The 15,299-nt window shown below is 27.1% G+C and overlaps 1 protein-coding gene across 1 annotated transcript in view; it reads left to right on the top strand.

Moving 5' to 3' along the window:
* The window catches only part of LOC132934307 (uncharacterized), a 41,428-nt gene that overhangs the window by 16,565 nt on the left and 9,564 nt on the right, over positions 1 to 15,299 (top strand). The window lies entirely within an intron of this gene.

Genomic DNA, 15,299 nt, shown 5'->3' with positions numbered 1-15,299 from the left:
TTTATGGATTCAAATCATTATACTTGGGTGTGATACCAAATCTCTCTCATTAATATTTTATATTAAAGCTAGCTAAATTACCCACCTACTAATCATTACTGAGTTACATTTTTATTATTTTCCTATTTAACACTAGACTTTTTTCATTTCAATATTACCATACTTATAGGTGCTTGATTAAAAATTAAGAAAGTAAAAACCATATTAAAATTAAATAAAAAATAAAAAATGACAAATATTGGATAGATATAAATTGTCTTTATCGTATAACCACAGTACCTACGATGATGATAACACTCTGTTTTGCTAGGGGAAAAAGGGTCTTATTTGTCGACGGCAATTATGTACCTAGTTTAAATAAGCACCACAAGCTCCGAACTTCGAATGCCGGTTGTTTGAATAATGACATTAGACATTATGTATTAATGTTTCTGCTGCAATGATTAATGGATAAATAAATATTGTATTTATGATAGAAAATACCTGTGTGTACCTATGCGTATTTATTGGTATTTTAATAAGATGATTTTAACGTATAGTATTCATATTGCATATCAATTATTGACTTATAAAATATTTTATTCAACTGCCTATATAAGTTGACAATTTAAAATTATAACAATATTGCCAGTTACTATATATTGTAATAAACTCAAAACTACTTATACCTATATACTTTTTTTAATATATTTACTTCTCATTCAATACTTACCTCATGTTGGTACCTATCTTATCTTATAAATATTTAAATATATCTAAGACACTATAATATAGGTACATTATTTACATACATATAGTACCATAATACATAATAATAATTTTTAAGATATCTGCTATAATTGTAATATTGTAGTCCTCAAATTAATAATATTAATTAAAAACTTGTAAATGCCCAGTGGCGTCGGTGAATGGGGGGAAGTAGATTGAGCCCTCAGATATAATCCAAGGGGGGGGGAAAGTATACCTTTGCCCCTCCCCCCTACTACATTAAAATTAAATTGTATACAATCGTAAATTACGTTTAATTTATACGTTACGTATTCTCATTTTCATGAATGTATGAATGTGCGTAATATTATTATTATTATTATTATTATTATTATCAATTTAGTTTACTTTTAATATATTTGTTTTTCATTCAAATTCAAATTCAACCTCAAAATATCGCGAAAGGATAATATCCACCATCCTCCCACGCTCGCACACACACACACACACACACACAAAGTCAACAATATTTTTTTCAGTAACAGATTTAGCTTTTAATAATTTGATCGTATGAATAAATAAAAATACCCACAAAGTGTAGGCAATTTTTAAAGTAACAATAAAGTGCATAATTACTTGGACTTTAATAACTCTATGTATATTTAATAAAGCATTACAGGCTAATTTGTCAATCTTTAATAATAAGAACGTTTGTAATAACTGTCATCATAACGTAAAAACGTATACAACATTATGACTGATAAAATATGAAAATATAGGGAAATAATGGTATAGGTGCCTACTAATTGGCCACAGCAGTGTGCTTGGACGTTTTAACTATTAATTATTAACTATTGATAAACAATAATAAATAATGATATAGGTAATAATTAATAATTTTTGGATTATTATATTATAATATTATCTCTATCAATTACTATTTACCAATAAAATCAATAATCATAACTGCGGTAAGTAGGAGAAATAATTAAATAATAAATAAACAAAATTGAATTTAAATTGTAATTACATCGTGTTTACCGTGTTTACCATTTCATTTGTTGTTTACATAATATGTCTAAAAATAGCGGTATCGGTATAACCATCACCATTACATACAAATTGATATGCGACTGCATTATATCGGTTTTATCACGGTCTTAGAAGATAAGGTTGGACAACTATACATTATCAGCATTCCGCTTACAGTGAGGCAAATCCATTTCAAAATTTGGCCGCTATACAATTGAGCTCTGCCCTGCAGACTTTTTTTTGATGTTATGGCATTATAGTATTATAAAATAACCTTCGACCATATAAAATAGCTAGTTTATTATAAACAAACTAGTCGGAGAAAATAATATAATAATATAGTCCATAAAAATAACCCCGAATGCCATATAAATATTGTTATTAACCTCAAAATAAGTCTAACTGGCAGCGCTTTTGCGGCAACTTGGGAAATGTTTTTGTCTCATTAAGCGGAAATATTGTAATAGGCGGGAAGGTGGGAAGTTGTCCGACCTTATCTTCTAAGATCGTGGGTTTTAATATCGGTTCAGAAAAAAAACCGATAGCCGCTTAAACCGATATTACCAATATCGGCTGATACTAATATCGGATATCGGTATCGGCCCAGCTCTAATAATAATCTTTGATTGAAAAGTAGCAAGTAATATAATCTTTTTATTAATTGTAATAAAATAATAAATCTTACGTTTGTATTTTATTGCATTTATTAAAATAAATATAATAGTATAATAATATTAGTTAACAAGGATTAGACGGTCTAGTATTTCATTCTGAATATCTGAACTAAGCCAATTATTTTTCTGTTGTATCCAATATCTTAAGCATGGAACATCTATACATCTTTCTTCTAATAAGGAAATAAAATTGCCATCATTATTAGAATGACCTCTAATACTTATTCCCATCTGACTAAGGTACCGCAAAGTACTAATAATTGTTAATAAGGCTGTAGATGCATTTTTTTGTTCTTCAATTTTTTGTTTTGATAATAAAGAAACGACTGATACATTAGTATTAATACTTAAAAAAAATATATAGAGTTGACGTGCATTTTACTGTTTTCATGGGATTGAAATTTTTCAGATGCTTTTTTCCAATTATTAAAACCATCTACTATAAAAGATAACTCTGTATGTTTATTTAATTTATTATTTGTCTTATAATAAAATGAAATACAATCAAAACAAAATGCACGATCTTTAGATTCATCATAATGAAGCCAGGCAAACATTTCAAACCACTTTGCACAAAATGATCTTTTTTTGTGTTTTGGAAAAATAAAATTATTTGATGGTTGATTTTTTGTTTCAATTATAGGAAGAATGGGTTGACTACTTTTTTTGAAATTGAAGATGTTGAGGTGACATTACTGATATTATTTTGTAAATCCTGTTCTATCTCTGACTCCTGAAAAAAAATTGTGCCCTTTTCAGTACCTATAATATACTTTTTCTAACAACGTAGAGCTGAATCAGAGACATAAATGCCCAAACAGCACTAAATGCATGCATTTATTAATATAATACTGTCATTGTTTATTTAAAAAGTTTTTTAAATTTTTTCTTTAACACAAACTAATCTGTAGACTGTAGTCCGTACAGCAGTTAGTAGTATGAAACTATTGTAAGTGAAATATTATATTCAAAGAAAACAGTAAAATTCTTATAAGATCTACTCAAAATATAAATTTTATTAGGTAAGTATAAAATATTCTTTTTAATTTTGGTTGGAAAATATAAACATTACACTGGAAACTATTTAAATTAAGGCAACTAGATACAAAAACCTGCTTTTAACCCATCATTAATTAATAATTAATCATTTTAGTAAAATTAAAAAAGCATAATAATCTCGGGTGTGTACAGTTGACATAAATACATAATATCATAATATTAATATATTATTATAAATACAAGGAGGTAATCATTATAATTAAATTTTACATTATAATTTTATTTTACCGGACAGATAATAATTACAACAAATAAAACAAATTGATTTGAAAGTATGTCTTAAACTTACCTTGTTAGGTATAAGTTCCTGAATTTTCACAGGTGTTGTTTTCGGTTTGAAAAAGTCTTTAATATTTTTTGGGGGATTGGGAAAAGCCATTGCAGGTAAGTGTAACGTGTTTAAACAATTAAATTTAGTAAATATTTAATATGAATTTTACTGTGAACTGTTTAAGCAATATTGTAAGTATGTTGTGAGAACAGTGAACACTATCCGGAACTGGTGGAACTTCCAATTATAAATATTTGATAAAGCACTCCGACCGAAAACGTCTATAAAAACTACTCAATATGTTTATATGTATTATGTTATAATAATAAATCGATAATAATAATAATATTATAACGCACATTCATGAAAATGAAACTTATTTTGAATACGTAAACGTATAAATTAAGCGTAAATTACAATTGTATTTTACTCTTCAATTTTAATGTGGTAGGGGGGGCAAATTTATACTTTTGTCCCCCTTGGATTTTATCCGAGGGGTCAATTGCTCCCTCTGCCCCCCCTTCTCCGACGCAACTGATTAGACCTAACTATTACATTATTTTAACTTCGGCCATATTATTGTATAAAATAATGAAAACGAAAATAGTTGAACATAAAATATAGGTGAAAAGTATTTTCGAACGTTGAAATAATAGCTTCCAAAAACCATAAAACTTAAATAAACAAGAAGGTATAGTCGTTTGCTAAATTAGGTACATAATACGAAATACGAAATAATTAACGTATTACAAATTTGCATACAAATCATACAAAGTATAATATAATATAAATGATGGTTCGATAATTATTTCCATATTCACCTATTATAGTTAGGTACCTGCTAATGACGGTCGATGATATAATGAACAATAATGACAGCTATTAGTAAAATTACATAGTAATCATCGGTTTTTAATTCTTGGTTGGTAAATTATGCATCGTAGATTTAAAACTCTAAAACGTGTTATCTTATAATAACAAATTCAACTAGACTTTGTTAAATAAAAAAAATGCCAGCCAAGAAACAAAAGCTTTGTGTTAGTCAATACTTTGCTCACCTCCGCGCAGGACAGACACAGTAATATATTATTATTATTATTATAAAGCATTTTCCACGATACTTATATCGTTACAACTCCATGATTATTATTACGAATTATTGATTATTATTTGATATTGAATATTATAATGACTTATGAAGTACCACAGAATTATGAGTAACAGTGACGTAAATTGTGATAGACTATTATTGCTGCAGACTGTTTGTAGGTAATAAAACCTGTGGAGGGCATTGTTCCCCCTCCTAAGCCTACACACGATTTCATTATATTCTATTATTCTAAATTTTACATTATAAGTACCTACACAATCTCAACAATATTATTTTAACCTAAAATGTATATAATAACAATACATCAATTAGTATTTAATACATAATAATATTAATATACACCATAAATAAGTACTTACTTACACCATTACTTACCATCAATGAGTGTATAATAAAATAATATATTCAAACAAAATATGTATACACATTATACAATAACACTTTTATTTAAAATAACAACTGGATATAGGTACATGAATTAGTATATGAACATAGTATATACTTATTAGATATTATACAAGTTTTTTGTTAAGAGGATGTTAGCGTACTCTTTGTTTTCCCTCTCTGGCCCACGCGTAACAAAGACAAAACGCATTTACGCAGAATCATTTTTCTATGATTTTAAGTAATCTTCAGTGGTGTATTGGTACGGGTACGCGGGTATACGCCGTATACCCATCAGAAGATTTTCGATTTTCGGCGTATATCCAATGTAAAATCTTATTTTACGGGTATACGCTTCCAAAATAACCAGAAAACCAAATAAGATTTAAAATTTATTTAATATTTCATATAGGAAAAAAACGTTATTCGTATTAATGAATTTATGTATTAATGAATTATTTATCAATTGAAGTAGGTATTGAATATAAGTTATATAACAATATGCGTTGTGTTTAATGTATTTTAAGACTTTAAGTTCAATTTAGTAAGCCCAATATTGAATTCAAAAAATCTTTGTGGAAAATTCTATAGATTGTACCTATAATAATAATGTTATTATAATTTTAATTTTTTTGACATTCGAGTTGATTTTGTTTTATTTTCTATTGTTACATTATACAAAAATTAATAAAATAATGTTAAAAACTATGTACTAATTGAGCTGCAATAACGTTATATAATATATACGATGATATAATTTAATCGTTTAGGTTACATACATATTTTATTGGTGCGTATACCCATAAATATATTTACCAATACACCACTGGTAATCTTATCTATTACAAAAAATATAGAGAATAATATTTTTGAGGGAATAACATCTGTTTGTCTAAATATTGTCTTAAAACAATTTAAACATAATTTAAATTTACAACAGTTTTTTGTTTATTTTGAAGGTCGAATATGTCATTTTCTCAAAAACATTATTCTCTACCTATCTTTTTTTGTAATGTGTGATTTTACTCCAACATTACTTAAAAACATAGAAAAAATGATTCTGCGTTAATGCGTTTTGTCTATGTTGCGCGTGGGCCAGAGAGAGAAAACAAATAGTGCGCTGACATCCACTTAACTTTGGCTACAAAAACCAAATGTTAAAATGTTATTGTGCTGAATAATCATATTAGCTTATAGTTATGTAACCTACCTTACTTAATTATTCTACATATTCATATTTGGTCTTTAAGACTTTAAGTACAGTGCCGGCGCTAGGTATGCGGGGCCCTGGACATAGGTAACAGGTACCAAGAGGAGGGCAAAATTCTAGCTTTTTTAAATTGTGAATTGTTTAAAAAAAAATTATGTTTTTATTTGAATTTTAAACATTAAAAATAATAATATTAGGTTATTCTTATTCTTTTTTTTATTCTAATGTGTGAACACAAAATTATTTACAAATAATAAAATAATACGTATGTGTTGAAAATTATAAGTTAATAAATTCGTGGGTGCTTATTATTTTATTAATTTATATTTATTTTAATAACTACAACTTATAACACCATCAATACAAATTAATAAATTCATCAAAATGTGTGAATGAAATTATAAATTGTTTTGTTTAATATCTAGATACGCGGCGGCGGTAAACAATAAAATACATTAAAACTAATCCTGATACACTAGATACGCACGCAGTAGGTACATATTATTTAATACGGCTATACTATAAACTAAATTGTAATAATAATTAAAATAAAACTTACTTTTATGATATTATGCAGAAATTGTTGAAAAAATACTGTAAGGGGCAAAGCGGATTGCAGTCAAATACTCAAATGTCGAACATATAATATTAGATAATCAAATAAATATTTTAAGAATATATAACTCTTGTCCCTTCTATAATACGGGCATACGGCAATATGCGGAAAGCCTTTCCAAACAATAACTATAGAGATAATAAATATTTATATTATTAATTATAGTATTACCTATATCTACAATCCTACTCGGCGAGTATCGTTCAAATATAACTCCTTCGTCGTATCGATAACGATTTACTTTGTACTATGGTTAAATTTAGCTATCGTTTTCCAAATAACTGATTATAGGAATAATATTAATATTATACATGAGTAAAATAGAATAATAAATGTATAGATTTATAATTTGTTAATGTAAAATGTGTTTCACGGTATTAAGATGATAATTAAAAATCGTGGGGCCCTGGACATATGTCCCATTTGTCCTCCCCTAGCACCGGTTCTGTTGAAATAGGTACCTCTACAGCTCTACCCATATTTTATTTAATTACCTACATTAATTGTTTATAATTAACTTCATTTTATTAAACTAACCTATATTCAACTTTCCAGTCTTCGTTATAAAAATTGCAAATTTATGTTACAATAAAACTAAGACTAATAAAGTGGGTGAGTGAATGTCACTCTGCAGTACGGTAAGTTACAAGTGGGTCACTGTAATGGATGGTGTTAAATTTGAATTCAATGATATAATATCATTGTATTAGAAAAACGATTCTGAGCGAAAACGGTCAGTCAGCCTATGATATTACTTAGTATATTTGATGATATTATTGTGAATAAAGTAATTTATATATTTACCTATTTACGTGGAACCTTGTTTTAAATTTTCAATCCTTAGCTATAAAAGTTGAACATTTTATAAATTTTTAACTACTGAATAATTTGATAAATTTCGTAAAATTTCGAACTTTAAATGCTTATAAAAAGAAATAATGCATATGTATATTTAATATTTTTTAACTGCTATTGCGAAAATATATTAAGAGCCTTGTATTAAATTTTCACACTTTTTGGCCGAACAAATAAAATTTTATTGATATTTATAGAAAACAAAACCAAAAAATTTTAATTTTAAATTGTCCGTAAACAGCTAAAAAAAAATCAAAATATTTTGGAAATTTTATAAAGTATAGGAATTGATAAAATAAATATATGATATAAATCTCAAATGTCTATGGCTATTCGTTTTTTTAATTATAACAAAATTAGAAAATCGCTACATAAGATATCGAGTGAACATCCAATATTGTAAAAATATGAACTTCAAACGTTCATAAAAATTTAATTTGATTTGCGTGTAGACATTTTTTTTTTGATAAAGGTAGACAAACTTATGAAGAATCTTGTATTCAATTTTATAAATTTTTATGAATTCTCAACTCAAAATAATTTGCTAATTTTCGTGATTTTTCCGTATTTTGTCAATATTTGAACTTTGAATGCTTATAAATATAAACTTTGACTAAGGATTTTTCAAATATCATTGTAGCAATATAGTAGGAGCCTTGTACTAAATTTTCAAGCTTTTTTACCCAACAAATAAAGTTTTATCGACATCCATAGAAAAAAATACTAATAAAATTGAAAACTGAAAATGTTCCTAAACAGTTCAAAATTAATTAAAATATTTTTAAAATTTTATCGTGTATAGAAAATGCAAATATAAACAACCAGTGAAAATGTCATGTATATACGTTAATTTGTTTTAGAGTTACACCAAAAACCAAAATCGATTTTGTTGAAAACAGATTTTGCGTAAAAATTCACGTTTTTCCTTAATTTTTCTTTTGTTTTTCACGGCGCTTTTGAAAACTGTTGGGAATTTTAAATTTTGACCTCCTCAGTGCACCAACAATATTCACTTTCCCATTGAACAAGATAGTGAAGTTGAAAACCTATGCATTATTTCGACTACTTATAGTGGATACACAAAAAAAAAAAAAATGAAAAAAAAAACACATCATTGTAAAATCAATACATTTATTGTTCCACTCAAAATCTAAAAATGTTTAATATTTTTGATATTTTTTGGTTACAGTATAACCATTTTACGAGGAATCTTATTGTAAGTGTTCAAACCTTAGCTATAAAAGTTGAACATTTTATAAATTTTTAACAACAAAATCATTTTTAAATTTTAATTTTGATAAATGTTGTCAAAAATCAACTTTAAATGCTTATAAAATTGTTCCTATATATTTTTAATATTTTAATCCAAGCATTATTTCGACTACTAATCGTGTACACACACACAAATAAAAAAACACACATCATTGTAAAATCAACATTCATCGCTCCGCTCAAAATCTAAAATTGGAAACTGAAAATGTCCGTAAACAGCTTAAAAGAAATTAATATTTTTGAAAATTGAATCGTGTATAGAAAATGCTAATATAAAGAACCAGTGAAAATTGTATGTATCTACAGTCATTTGTTTTAGAGTTTTACCAAAAACCAAAATCGATTTTGTCAATAACCGATTTTGGGTAAAAATTTCTGTTTTTCCTTAATTATTCTTTTATTTTTCCCTGCACTTTCGAAAACTATTAGGAATTTTTTATTTTTGACCCACAAAATACCAACTAGATTCACTTTCCTATCAGAAAAGATACTGTTGAAGAAAATTCAAGCATTTTTACTGTCCTAAAAGGTGAAGATAGACACAAAAATAAAAATAAAAAAACACATTGTAGAATTAATACATTCAACGATCTGCTCAGAAAAATCTATACTGAGTATTTGAGTCTTAAGCCATATTTGAGGGGGTTCAGGGGGTCAAGACCCCCCCACCCGTAATATCCTCCTTAAAATAAGTATTATTTTTAAACAAATATTAAAATCTAAATTCAATAAAAATACAATATACATGTTTTGGAAACCCCCCCCACCAGAAAAATTTTTGGATACGGCATTGCAAGAATAGATGACATTTTTTAAAAATTAATTTCCGTGGGTAAAATATTTAAATAAATGAAAATTCAAGTCTCTATAATTATTATTTTTATAAGTCTTAAGAATATTAAAATAACCAGTTAATTTGGTAAAATAGTGGTTTTTTAACCACAACAATTTTATGTTTAAAACCAATACCTAATATATCGATTTAAACAGTCATACAGAATTAAAAATTACTCTAGTGAGTTTAGCTACATTTAAATTTCGATCAACGAGAAAAAAACTATATTAAGGTACTTTAGTATAAAGTTAAAATGGGTGTTTTACTTTTGATTGGAATTTTTATTTCATAAATATTATTTACGGTTCAACACATCCTACACGTAAAATGTATTATTCCGATTCGCGGCCTGTACGCTGCGCCATCGAAGTATTGCAGGCGCCCATGGGTCCCGGGTACATTATAATAGCTTTATCGAATCACTTTTTTACAAATAAGGTTTCGATAATCGCATTTACCGAGAAACGGAAATATAAGCAGCGTGTTATACAATTCTGTACTCACACTCGCACACACACATGAGTTATGACACATACATATTATTACATACACAATAGAAATGTATCAGGAAACTTTAAAACTTAGGACTATTACCTTACTTAAGTTGTTTTTCTTTGCCTGACGTTCTCTCCTATATTATTATGTTTATTTTATATGTATTTAATGGACGCACTCAGTCTTTTTGTAGTACTCTTCTCCCCCCCCCCCCACGGCAAAAAAACCCTTTTTCCCGTGTTAAACTTCGGTCGTGATTACACCAAAAGCTGGTTTTATGATTATAAAATTATAAGTCACAAATCACAATATCACGAGTTTATTTCCCTTAGATCATGTTCTAATATATGTCATATACGATATACCTACCATCTCTGTATAGAACCCCTTCAGGCCACTGTAATATAACCACGGTGATATTAGTATCATAGTGTTAGGCGTGATTCTATGTTAAATATCCAAGGACAAAATATTTAAATTTAAAAATTTTTAATAAAAATCGTTTTTATTCTTTTAATTTAAATTGTATATTATAAATAATAATTGAAATTCCGAACAGACATTTTGAAATTTCTTTGTAGTCAATAGATACCAGATTACAATAATCTAATTAAATTAGTATCTTATATAGTAATATAGGTAATTTAATAAATTGGGAATAGTCTCTAGCCTCTATAGTCTATACTAGGTGCAATGATGGTTTTATTTCTCATCACGGAGTTATTTTAATTTATTTTGTTTTTGTCTACTACTATTTTTGATTTGTGGCGGACGTTTGTACAATGATACCAATTCACGCTATGCTATTTTTGTCTCGTAAACTGCATTTTATAGTCACTTTTTGTAATTAATGTACACATTTTTGGATGTACATAGTATATCACATTACACAGTGTCGACAGTGAGCTGAACTTTACGAACGTTGATTATATTATAGGTATTATTAATAACTAATATTAACTTATAGCTAACTTATAAAGTTATAAGTCAAAACCAACGTTAAATCGATAGAAGAAACAATTATTTTGGTTTAGCTATTTTGACTGAGTACCATCATCCATAATAATAACTAGAATTTTGTAATTATTAGGTAACTGTATAAGCTATGTATTAACAATTTATATGATGTTTTTGTGGCCATTCCTCTTTCCACCGAATAAACGTTACCAGTCTTTCAGGACTCTGGAATTTTCTTGGCTTATCTATACACGTTGTCATGCATAAAATACACCAAATCAATATTTTATCAATTCATCATCAAAATTCTATAAAATGATAACTGTTACATGACGAATTTCGACGTGATAGTAAAAATTCAAATTTTAAGTTTTTTTTTAAATTTTATTTTGGAAAAAATAGTATGTAAATATTTACAATAAAAATTTCTCATAATATAACAATATTTAATTGAAATAAAAAGTGTTATTAGATAAGCTTTACCTTGGAGGCACTCCTACTTAAAAAGTAAACTAATTTTTGAATTATTTAGTTATAATTCAAAATAATTTACGGTATCTTTAGACGTACAGCGTATCATATTTATATAGTTAGTTCTTAGTAGACACTTCAAGTTAACACTTATCCACAATAATAAAATACTACTTATACATAAATAATAAAGACATGGATAGGACAGAACGTCTTATTGCTGAAGAATGAAATTATACGAATTGAGACCAAAAAAGTATACCTACCTATATTTATATATATATGATTATCTATATAGATGTAATCATACGTATAAAAATGTAAACAAACGGCCTCGATTTCTCATCAAGTTGGACTGCAAAACTAACACATAATGAATTCGTTATGTCCTATCTATGTTTTTATTATCCATGTAGGTACTTGTAATATATTTATCTACTTATAATTGCATTTAAGTAATTAAGTATATTCACAAATGACATTATATTATTGTATTAAAATTGTTTTGGACAACTGAAGTTGTTCGTAGTTCTAAAACAGTATAATTATATTATTCATTCTACCTATTTATGTTTGGTGATTATATACAGCAGATTGTCGTACCTGTAGTATAGTTACTAGCTAGAATATATATTTAAATATAGTATGCAAAGCATATTATATACTTTCCAATTTGAAATAAAATTCTTATAGACTTAATACAATTATTTAAAGCATTATGTATGATGTACATATTTATAGACTATAGCGAATAGTACAATGAATTATATTATAGTGACAGTATTAAAATAAAATAAAAATAATACAAATTCCACTCTTCTTCACGATCATAATATTATGTCCAGTTTGCGTCCTCAGAATTTCCCTAAACGACACATGCCTTCCCGAGTTAGACCCACCGACCTAACCGGACGGACAGAATGCATGCGTCGTACGGTCGTAGTCTTGCTAGTTGCTAATGCCTAATACCTATACACGTGTATATTATATCATTATTTATATATAAATAAAAAATCTATACCTATATAGTATATACCATACACGATACACGTGTATTTAATAGTAAAATACATAATATATATATATGCAGTAGGTAGTATATTAGTAGGTTGATGTACCCCCCTACTCTCACCACTCATAGAACGGTATAGTGTATATTATAGAAACTACGACGCGGAGCAACGACCCGAGAAGAAAAAGAATCGACACGATCTATAACATACAATAATAATAATAATCATCTATATAACAAACAAGGTACAAAATATATATATATTTGTTTGTTGAGAGCTGCAACGACGATCCCGTAGTCAAATCGTATAATTTATAATATTATGTAAAGGTGTACCAGTACTACTGCAGGCTGCGCCTGGTCTATATTATACTGTTCAAAGTAATTTTACTGAACGTCGTATTATATTAAGTGACACATTTCTTATGGATTTGATAAACGGTATAACATATATTATTATCCTTACGTTTAGTTACTATAGTTAGGTAAACGCAAGTATATTGTACCTAATGTACCTACTTATTTTAATATATTATATGATATACATTTTTATTGACGTCATATTATCATCAATTATCATTGTTCATCTCGGAGGCCTTGGATGTATACGAGTCCGATACTCCGATTCTTATCAGTGGTTTTTTACTCAACACATTAATTAGGACTTAGAAGAGAAAATAATTTAACATTTCAAAACTATTTGTCAACACTCTTAATGAAGCTTAGAATAGGTTATAAGTATCAAGTTAAAATAATATAAATATTTTAAAACGTTGTTCTTTATTCTTTGACTAGGTACTTAACATGATTTCATTTTCAATATAATTGTGTACAGTACCGTGTATAGAGGCGAGGGAGTATCATTTTTTGTATAAGCATTTTTTTTCTTAGTTTGTACAATGGTTCTTGGTTACTACTATTTTCGTGTATTTATAAAGCCTATATACAGCATATCATAGTATAGATATTACAATATATACAAGGTGTAACAGATGTAGTAAAATAGAAAATATACAATTTCTTTTTTAAATATATAATCAACAATAATCATATAATAGTCATCTTAATTAAAAATACAAATTAAAAAAAAATTGAATATCGATAATAATAAAAGACATATTACTATATAGTTAGTTATATAGTTAGTTGTATAGTTACCTACCTTACACATAATATAGACTACAGTGGAGTATTTTTATGAAGTGATAATTATTAACTATAATCAGCCAATATCCAAATCACTATAAACTTTAATGGATGAATAAGTATTATAACCAAATTTGATATAATTTTTTTTTAACTACATTTTCATGCATATCGTCTTACCGTGATTTACGATTTCGAATACATATTTATTTTACAATTGATTAATTAATCAATTAATAATAAGTACTATTCCATTCAATTTTAAATGTTTCTTCAACGTTTCTACATTTTAATATCGAAAAAAAAACTGAATTCTTTAAACTGGTAGGGGTTTATTCACTGAAGAATGAAGATTGATGAACATGTTGCACAAGCTGAACTATACAAATGTAGAAAAAAAAACTTTCCACTAATTTAAATATAAAGATTAAATGGGATGCCCTTTTACTTTGCAACAAAAATATTTATCAAAGTATAAATATGTTTATGTTATGTTCCTATTAGATGCATTTTTACCCGACCATTGACAATCTCCAAAACAAACATGATCTTATTTAAAAAGATAAAAAAATTGTAGGTACCTGCATAACACAATGTCGAAAGTGTGTATACAGGTAATTCATATTTTACTAAAATAAATTTTAAAAAGTAGGTGTGGTCCAATTGTCATCTATGATTGGTAGATACTATTATAGTTAAAATGTTGACTTCGATGCTATTAACTTAAAAGCATTAAGATTAACTACAAATGAGATCAGGTACCAACACCAATAAAACTCAAATGTGAAATATATCAATTCTAAATTATTCAAATTTGTTTTCATAATTCCATGTGTTTGTTTTTGACTATAGTACATTTTATCGACATTATTTGACACTCGTGGTTATTGTTGTACATCAGAAATATACAAATACGACCCTATTGAAAAAAAAATGGAAATACCTAGTTGTTACTTTAGACATTTCTAACAATGAAATTTACGTAACTTACGAAGACCTCCAGGAGTAAAGCATTGTTTTACTTTTGGGATTGACGCGGCATAGAGTAAATATTAGACAGTAGTTGCAAGTTATATTAGTACCTATTTACTTATACGGTATACCCATTACCTAGTATATCTATTATTATTTATTAATCAGTAGTATATAGTCAGTATATAGTACTAGGTACTGTTGTTAGTGCCAGATACA

Source organism: Metopolophium dirhodum, chromosome 1 (genome assembly GCF_019925205.1).
Source record: "Metopolophium dirhodum isolate CAU chromosome 1, ASM1992520v1, whole genome shotgun sequence".
Lineage (NCBI taxonomy): Eukaryota > Metazoa > Arthropoda > Insecta > Hemiptera > Aphididae > Metopolophium > Metopolophium dirhodum.
Note: the sequence above shows the minus strand (reverse complement) of the source record. Positions and strands in the feature narration are given on the sequence as shown.